This window comes from Blennius ocellaris (genome assembly GCF_963422515.1).
Source record: "Blennius ocellaris genome assembly, chromosome: 14".
Classification (NCBI taxonomy): Eukaryota; Metazoa; Chordata; class Actinopteri; order Blenniiformes; family Blenniidae; genus Blennius; species Blennius ocellaris.
Genome location: NC_137663.1, coordinates 18,851,527 through 18,861,918, shown reverse-complemented (window position 1 = coordinate 18,861,918; position 10,392 = coordinate 18,851,527).

The window sequence follows — 10,392 nt, the reverse complement described above, 5'->3', positions numbered from 1 at the left end:
GGTTTGTCTGGATCTTCATTGACCTGATGGCCTTTGAGCACTTCTTTATTAGTAGTTGTGATGATACAATACATCTGCTGTGAAAATGTCTCTTGGATTTCTCTGAGTCATTTGAAGTTGGTATTGTATGCCGATAAAGTTAGGATGATTTGGACATAAGCAGTCAATTTTAGCTCTTTTCCAAAGATGGTCAGTATTCGGGGAATAACATTCTCCATTCTGCGTCAGATTGCCGTAAGGCAGCATTTCTATCAGCAGGTAGCTGAAGAGTGAAACGGAAGACAAACAAAAAGGCTCAACATCACTAACCTAGAATATTCTTGATCAGAACCACCTGGCTGTTCTCTGTATCAACACATTGTGGTGTTTCACCCTGAGGACCCAACAAGGATAAATATCTGTGAAATTGTCTGTTTCAAGGTTTTCACCAAAATGAGAAGCCCGAAGCAGCAACAAACTTTTACAGAAACATCAGCTCCAACACATTCTGGTCGTAGAGAACCCCACTCCGTGGAGACCATAAAACAGCTGCATTTGATGAACTTTTTTTCATGTCAATGTGCTGACTTGGCTTTTTTTGGGGGGGTGAAAATTGGAGTGCTGTTGAAATGAGCTAAACCCAGAATGACTGATGGGATAAAAACAAACCACAGAACAAATTCAAACATATCCAGGCGTCACATGCTGGTGGCACTGTGAGCTTAGTCCATTTGTCTGTGCCACTTTTAAAGTGATCAGTGACTGAAAGGAAGACGGCAAGAGCAGGATATCCTGCAGGATGGTAATTGCACCGTCGATGGAGCCTGCCAAAACAACACGGAACAATGTACAGGTTTTTGTGCTATTGTAGGTTTGAATGGATTATTCATTCTAGAGTTCCTATACCACAAATGTAGTCCATGAGTCATGTCTCAAGTGACCCACTTCTTTTTTCTTTTTTTTTCATATGTGGTCAGAAACTCTGTAAACCAACCAGGAACAGTTTGTTTCTACCCACAAGAAATTATTTGGACCCTTTCTCCCCTTCAACCACTTTACTCTGGTCTCTTTCTGCCAAAATCCCTCCTGTCATCGTCGAGAGGAAGCCTGATGACACCCTAATCTCTGTCCCGACATTGCCTTTAAATTCCAGTGCTACTTTTGTCCTAATTATTGGAGCTTCAACACTGGTCTGGATTGACCTTTTTATTTTCTTTCTCTCTCTTTTTAACCCAGTTTCTCTCTCACTGTAAATGTGCAGAAAAATGTTTTTCACACCTGGTTGACATCTCCACAGTGATGCCTGGCTGAAACCGGGTATTTACTAAACACAGAACCTTTCCTACAGTTTCTATAAATGAGCCTCCACAGCATTAAATTGAAGGTTGTCTTCTCCAGAATAAATATGAAACGCTCCGATGCCGCAAATGCGTGTTTCCTACAACTCGGACTCGTTCTTCTGCCAGCACTCTTCAGCTTCCTGTAGCGCTTGACAACATTACATGCAGCCAAGCATTTTTATTTTGTAATTGATTTCTATTGCTACTTATGCTGAGTAGACGTCAACCTAAAATCATGGAGTTTAAATCAATGTGGAAAGATGCATTTATTAGTGCCAACAATGGTGGTTCACCTGCATGACGGACATAAAGTAGTAAACACCCAAAAAATTAAACACTGCTAAAGCAGCTGAAATTACATTTGACACAGGAGTATCAATCCCTCGCACATGCGTCAATAAAAGGTTTGATACAAAGCCACTGTATCCACCACGCCAGCATTCAGGGAGGACAGGGAAACACGCTGACGTGCTGAAAGCAGCCCTGAGATGCTGTGACGGCTATAATGAAGACATCCACATCCGTTTTACGTGAAATGGAGTCTCTGTGACTGACGCCTCTGGCATCCAGCCAAACGGAGCCTCTGGGTCAAGGCCTGGCAGGGGTGTCGAGTGAGGGACACAAAGGAGATGAATATCCTGCCAGCAGACGTGTGTGCACTTGATAACCTGTTTGAACTGGCTTGCTCTGTAATTTACACTTCTGAGGAACACAGCGTGCTGCCCTGCATGTGTGTGTTTTTACGGCTTTATTAGGATCATCCTTTAAAGCTGTTAATATTATTTTAAATACCCTTAAGATTTGCATAGCATCATCTCTACACAAATCCGAAATTAGTATGAATAATTGTGGGAAGGAGGATCAAGGATAATATGTGTTTCAAAAAAAAAAAAGAGGCATTGAGTTTACAGGAAGAGTTTAGTGGTTTGACAGATGTGTTTGGATTCTGGGCTGCAGCTACACTTTGCATGTCACAAACTTGTGCAGCACCACCTCTGTGTGATATTCAGCCAGACTTTTTTTTTAAAGACATATTTTTGTGTGACAGCATTTCAAGCGCAGCCCAGAAACTGTCCATGTCACCGTAGATTGACACTCTCATGCACATCGTCACAGGCTCATTTAGCATCATCCGTTCCACTACTAGTCGAGCACTGAAGTTCAGTCACTTTCACACAAATTGGCCTTCATACTGCATCCCATTACGTTTCAGCACAATTCTCTTCATTCCAAATGCCAGTGTTCGCTTGGAGCTGACAGATTGGCTTTATTACCCTGCCTCACTGCCACGACTGCCCTGTAATCTCAACATGACTTCATTTGTGAGGAGAAACATTACGACGATCAATCGGCGGGAGCCCAAATAATGAAATGTGCAACGGCTCACGTGGACGATCCCATGAAGCGTCACTCTGGTTAAACGGGTCGTAAAACTTTCCAACACAGTCTGCTTCAGAGGAAAAACTCTGTGACTGCACTTCTCTGTAGTGCAACACCTGTTTGTGGCCAGCATGAAAGAAAGTACACCCATGGATGTAAGAAATAAACAAGGTTTTGCATTGGTATTGATTGCATTTGAGTCTGACGAGTGACGAGTATCGTCTTGACAAGTGTTTTGGTCAACGATGCAAAACTAAACATGTTTTGCCTGAGGCTAGGAACTCAGTGTTTCTCTACTGTAGCCATGATGTTCTCAGTGCTGAAATCACGAATAAATGTTTTTTTTTTTATGTCTCTTACAGTGTTGTGCAAGGCACTGAAAATTCTAGTTAGTGCAAACAAGAAGTAACTAGTTACTCCTAATTGTGTTTTAATTGCGAGACTGCAGCAATTTTCACCTGTAGCAAGAGTGGAAGACTCATTGAAATTGATGGTATCAATGACTAAAGCCACTGATTAATATCTAAATTAAATACTCTTGGCAGCCACTAAAAAATATATAACCAGGTGATGGCTAACTAAGGAACCACCGACGAAGGAGTAGTGGACTGGAACCATGACAGAAAAACAGAGCATGGGAAAGCTATAATGTTCTCACTGAACCTGAGGACACACAAGTTCACTAAACACTGGCATAAATGGATGATTTATTTGGCTGTACCAACCTAATAATTTTTTTTTTTTTTAAACAGTAAAGAATAAAGAATGTCTTATAACTACATGGATATCCAGTGTATCAATTTTGCAGACTATAACCATGAAGATGGAACATAGGATAAAGGAAAGAAACATACTCAACATTGTTTTTAATGTTTTTGTTTGCTTGTTTTGTTTTGGGGTTTTTTGTTTGTCTTTTGGGGTAGTGTTTTTTTTTTTTGTATGAACGTATATTTGTTTTTGTCTACCATGTAATCCCCCCAAAAAAGACGGTGTCTGGATAGTAATTAGAAACTTATTGAAATACTTCCACAAATAGCGAAGTAACTCATTATGCTACGTTCTACTGAAACAGAGGAGGCAGAAGTGGCCGAAAGGTTTGACAAGTGAGCTTGCTGGAGATGCTGCCTCAGAGACGTTTTGTCTCTTTCCCTGAGAGTGATTCGCTTCCCAGAGTTTTCCTTTGCGTTCATCCTGTGCTCCTAATTGGGACTGACGGCGACAGGGAGTGTGGAGGAGTCAGGAGAAAACAAACAAAGGTTCAAATGTAGCAATCGTGAACACTTAGCGTCAAACAAAGACGACATTCGTTTGCTGCGTCGATCACAAGTTGTTTTGCAGTGGTGGTTTGGCTTTTTGTCTCTGTCCTGAAAAAAGCATGTAAGTTTGAGACATAAATCTGGACTTGTTGTGATTTTTACCAGCTGAGTGTCTTGTTCACTTCAATCCCCCGGTTGGTGATTCAGTTTCCCTTTAGGCCGAGTCTACCATACCAGTGCGGTGAGTCCGGCCTCACGAGGCCACGATGTGAATGCAGATAAGGGAAAATATGAATGTTGCCACATTTGATTGACGTTGGTGGGCTATAAATTCCAGTGTGAACATTCAGACATTGGAGCTTGGAGCGTTTTCTTGTTTGACGAAAACAACCATAAACAGTAAACGTTTGTTTTTCACAGAAACCTGTCAGGCTCTGACGGACAGCTTTTGGTTTCTTGCCTCAGCTGAACAACTTAACTGGAAACAGCTTCAGTACAGAGGAACGGAGGAAGATGGCAGGTTAGATAAGAAGTTGTGAAACACCACATTTACCTCATCATAATGCTCAGAATAGTATTTGACATTTTTGTTGACATCATTTTGATAATTTTTTCAGGCATCTGATCAGGCCAGTCATTCAACTTACAAGCAAAATATTTGTATTTATATTAGAACAGATGTGTGGTTTCTCATCTCTACAGTCTCATCAGGCCTAATAGAAAGTGACGCTGTCATCATTATCTCTGCATATGAAGAACCATTAGCCCGCTACATCAATCTCTGGAAATGGCCACTTTGAAGTGTGTTTTAGTGCAGCTGAATATGATAATGATAAAGCGTCAGTCTGGGGACTTGTGGTTCAGGGGCCAGGGCCTTGGGCAGTTTGTAGATTTGTAGAGTTTCCTTGGTCTTCAAGCTGCATCACTTTGGATCAGACGTGGTGAACTTTGATCATTGTGTGGGCTAATAAAACAAAATTGAACCCTCATTCCCAGGGGGCCAAACTGAGACCGAGTAGTCCCTGGGGAAGTATGTAAGAGTATTATGACTGTTAACTTAATTAAAAGACGGAACTATACAGTATGTCTGGATGACCATAAAATGTATTCAAGCAATTACGAATTTGAGCTCAAATTGTCCACTGCCTGTCAAACCATTGATATATGTATATTTTAACTGACTTTAGGGGTCATAACACATGTAAATGAAGACTGCATGAGAACCAAAAGTCATCAGTAGCATTTGCCTGCTTCAGATAGAAGCATCTCCCAACACATTATCAGCATTTTCTGCTCTACTTCAATGCCTGGCTTTCATGTCTGAAGCTGCATCCACACAGCAATGGGATTGTTGTTCTCCTACACACTCCACTGTCTCATGGTTCAATGCTTTGCCCTCGGTTTATTGTTTCCTAGAAGGTGACTCTTTTGCTTTTCTTTCAGTCTTAATGCAACAGAAGTGACCTGAACTCCCACACTCCCACTTCGTTTACAGAACCATAAAATACTGTTTTTCTTGTTGAATAGGACAAAAAGCACAATGATTCAGGTATAGCTCATCGTCCTACTGTTTCTGTTGACTTTTCAGGCCCTCTGAGAACAATGTGATATTCCTCAATGGATACTCTATAGCATGGGTTCATGAGGAGGAAGACATTGATCATTGATCACTGTTGGTCAGGTATCCCACAGCTCCATTTCTCTGTCATACTTTGATGAAAGCCAGAGGCACGGACCCTCCTCCACAGGCAGCCAAGACTTACAATAACAATAGATCATTTCTTTTCTTGGTCACTCCCTGTTTGTGTTGCTGCTCAAGTTTTAAAAAGAAAGTAGTGTTTCAGCATATATTTTAACTCTGCGAGTCAAAGATAAGCATCTTAATGTTGGCACTTATTTTTGACAATCTGTACTGCAAAGTTTGTACAAGCACTAAAAGTAATACCTTTTCAAAGATATGATGTTATCCCTGAGGTGGAAATGAGACATTTATGCTGAGGAGTTTACAGTGTTGGTTTTATTTGCATATTTGCACATAAATAGCTCCTAAAAGTCCCACTTTTTCACTGAGCCACAGGTTCTTTAAAGCCACAGCCTTGCAGGCCGCATGAAACAATTAAATTGAGAAGTGTGTACTTGCACAACAAAATAAATAGAAAATAATAATATTGATGGTGTGAATGGATGCATATAGGTTTCATTCTTGCTGATACTGTCTGGCTGGAATGTGAAGTATTTACACATCGCTGAGCAGTACAAGGATCTTTCACAGAAGATGTCTGGTCTCCTATAACGAGCATTTGTTTTGAAAGGAAACAAAACAGGTTGTTATTGCTAGAAACTAATCATGCATGTGATGAATGTCCTAAAAGCAGCCCTGGATTTCTTTGGTTTCTTTGGATCGTCAACTGGATTTAACATACAGTACTCTATGTGTAGGTAATATTGAGGAAATTTAAACGTGTGTTTCCAAGAAATGTCTAACTAAAACTGAAAGGTAAACATATACAGACTTTCATTTTGTCATAATACAAAATGTTGTATTTTTTAATAGAATCTCTACATCTCTTGAGCTCGCTGGTCTTTGCGGCAAGCCAGACCTTGTAGCAGGAATGCTGTTTATTGGAATTTAAATTCTTCGAGCAAATTCATCCCCCCTTAAAAAAAAAAACCCTTTCCCGCCCACCGTGTCGTGACCTTGTCTCCAGGGATCATTCCCAGATTCTCAGCTAAAACATCAACATCCATCATAATTTATACCACAACAAAAGCTTGAAAATTGAGGAAACTTTGGCTATAGTTGTGGGTTTCTGACCATTAGACCTGCCGGCCTCTCCTGGGACATTGATCAGCATGAAATGCAGTTAAAACACATGGGAAGGCTCGCCCGCCAAGGCGAAGCTCCAAACCATAATATGGCCAAGATATGTTTTAAATGTGGTTGGGAAGGTCCCACCAACACTCATTTACAATAATACTTTGGTAATAAATATTACTTCTCAACTCATATTTTAGATTTAGAATCATCGCTTGGTTTCAAAGTTAATTTTCCATGCATAATGGATTTTTTTACTGCTGACAACTCAGATCGGACTTGTGGAGATGTATAACTTTATCTGTGTCGTCACCGATTAATCAAACACTCTGGGAGGCATTGAATGATTAATACAAGACCTGCTGTGTTAATTGTTTTGCATATCTTGTCCCTCCCAGCTTCAGAGAAAGACAAACATGAGGAGATTCATGGCTCTGAGGAGTTGGTGAGTCAAAGCACACCATATGCTTTTTATTCATGTGCAATAGCATGAAGCTCCACAACATCACCTTGGAGCTCGCTAAGGGGATCTGGGGATAAAAGCCCATCCATGTAATCTCTATGCACTTTCTCATGGAGCTTTATCTCCTTTGTGTCCACTAAAAATAGACAATCCCTGCAACAGCCGAGCTCTGTTTTATGTCCTCTGCATGAATGAGACGTCCAGGGCAAAGCTGCTTGGTATAAAAAGACGTCTTTGTTGTGTGTGTTGCGATTAAAGGAAGTAAACTTCACAAATGTTCTTGAAGAAAGCAAAGTAATTTCGGCAATCAGAATCAGAGATGTATTATGTAAAACAAGGCTTTCTTGTTTAACATGACACAGAGAAAGAAGTCAATGGGAATGTTAAAATCCAGCAAGGCTTTGATTAAACTGCAGATGTAATCAGTCGGTCGTTTTTGTTCAATTTGTGATTTATCAAGATTTGGGTGCATCAACTAAAATTAAATCCTTGAGCAAAGGCCGTTCACAAATCAAATACCGTGATGCAGCTGCAGACATTTTTATGATAGAAAGTTGGCTCAACTTCATTCTGATTGAAGATAATACTGCAAATTGTTAAATACAAAATTATAGTCATGGGTTTGGTTTGAACAAAGATAAAGACCCGCTATTTACACCCAGTGATTATATCACTGTAACGTTTCTCACTCTGGTGAATAAAGAAGTCAGTTTTTAGTGAAGTGGTAAAAACATTTTTTTTTAAATAAATAATTTGCTGCGCTTGGACACAACAAAATAACAGCATCCAAAGCTCAACTTCATTGCAGACACTTTGTCTCCCCAAATGCCTCATAATGTTAAAACCAAAACTCTTAAAAAAAAAAAATATCATAGCAAAACAAAACTTCATTTCCAGTCATTGTGACCTCTTCAATTTAACCAATTCAGTTTATTTGTCTAACTCATGTTCTGTGCGTGAATATGAACCCTCTCCCAAGTGAGTCATCATGGAAGATGTGTGGGAGCGCACCGCCTCGGGGATTCTGCTCCGGTCTGTTGCCTGAGAACAAAATGTAAAGACGTATGTAGTTATTCATCACTAAACATCACAGTGTGCAGGCCAAGGGCAATGTGCGATGGGTAAATGGGAGCCACAAGAAAGATTCTGTGTGAAAGGAAAATAAACATAAAACACAGCAAAAATGTTTTTTTTTTTTTTTTAGAAAAGAAGGCCACACATAAAAATAATTTGGATGAAATATGTTGATGAGGCCATCGCAGGGGCAAACACTGACCTGAAACCTATCCCATGCTGCCAAAACTACATTGTTTAACCCTTTAACAATGACAGAGAAGACCTGCTGCAAAAAGCATAAAGAAACACCATAATCATGCAAAATATTCTGACGTTACCCAACAAATTAAACATGGAAACATTAACTATAACAATATATAAGCCAATTTTCTTATTACAAAAAAAGACCGCGAACAAAAGTGGACAAGGTTTGTACTGGTCTTGAAAGTCGTGATGAATATTAATATTTCTGAATTGTGGCTTCAGATTTTAATTAATTATATTTTCTTTTGGGCTCTAAAGAAGTTTAAAAATATATCTATATATCTATTCAGTATGTCTGAAATGCTTGTTTAATGCATTTATTACATTCTGTCCTGTAACCGAAAGAAATATTGTCCTCACTAAAAAGCTAGATTTGAGCTTTAATTTTACAAACTGTAATTGTCTCATATTCGAGCCATAATATATCATCAGGTAGCTTGAATCTGAACTCCTCGTTACATTTGGGAAACCACAAGAACCCTTCAGGCCTTTCACTTATAATATTCAATTCTCAGCAGTTGTGAAACTCCGAGAATGCAGTTTTATTCCTTTGTGTGCTGTCTGGCGCTACGTTTGGCCGCCCAGCCTCCTCCTCATGACAGCGCTTTGAGCAATAAGCTCATAATATACGATGTTTGGGTCTGTGTTCGCTTGGCATTCCTCAGCACAGCGTCATCAACACAGGAGAGCGAGTGACAAATGGACACAGCTTTGTGCTATGGCCATGAAATAATAAAATAACGGGACGATTACTGGCTTGTGACCATCATATAGTTATTTACTTTTTTCATCATCCTTTGAGACTTTTTTTTTTTTTTTTAGCCAAGAGTTTGTGACTCACCTGACAATTGTTTCTTTCCAGTGGACCTTTTTCCTCATAATTTTATATTGTCAGTCATTACTTTAATGGTTTTTCATCTTTTTCTGTGTGTTTCCGTGTGTTTCAATATACTTTACTGGTTTTGGAAATGCAGGAGCATGCAAAACTCTTTGGTCCTGTGCTTCACTGGGTAAAATTTAAATTGTCTCAGTTCTCCGTTGGGTGGAAGTGTTGAGTCACTCGTCTGTGTGCATTGCTTTCACAGATTTTGGCTCGCCTTTGAATTTTTCAAGATTGGGTTAATATTGTATACCCACTTATAACTACACCACTGTGAAGTAACGGAGAATTTCAGCTGTTATTCCTCTGGCTGCTTCTTTGAGTGACTCAAAACACCATCTACTGGTGCAAACTGATATTGCAAGGCTGAGCGGGCTGAGGCTATTTGGAAAACTGATCTTTGTCTGTATACCAGCAGCATTTCACAAGTTTTTCTTTGAGATAATTTCATGAGAACTACTGTTTAATCCTATTCTGCTGATTATTTGAATTGTTTATTAATTAACGCTAAACCGTAACTTTTAAATCCACACGAATACAGTAAAGGATGGCAATATTAGAAATAATGATTGTTGGCAATCTGATGACATATAATCAAGAAAACAGCTCAAAATTTGACATGATGTACAAGACAAGTTAAAGTACAGGCGACAAAGCCTAAAACACACAAATTTGTCACTTTTATCAAAGTTAAATCGAGTGTTTTCTGTATTTTTCATAGCTTGCGTTGTGATTGAAAGCAGCAGTTTGGCGTGAGTTTTCAGTATAAAGAACCAGTGTGACACTATTTTACAGCTCAATATATTCACTCCTTGATTAGGCAGCATTCAATTCACATGGCTCTGGAGTCCCTTTGCAGCTTTAAAAGTGTTACATAAAGTTTCACACAGACTTGACTACTTTCATGGAAACCACTTGCTCTCACTTAGCTGCCAACAGCCGCGGGGCAGTTTATTAAC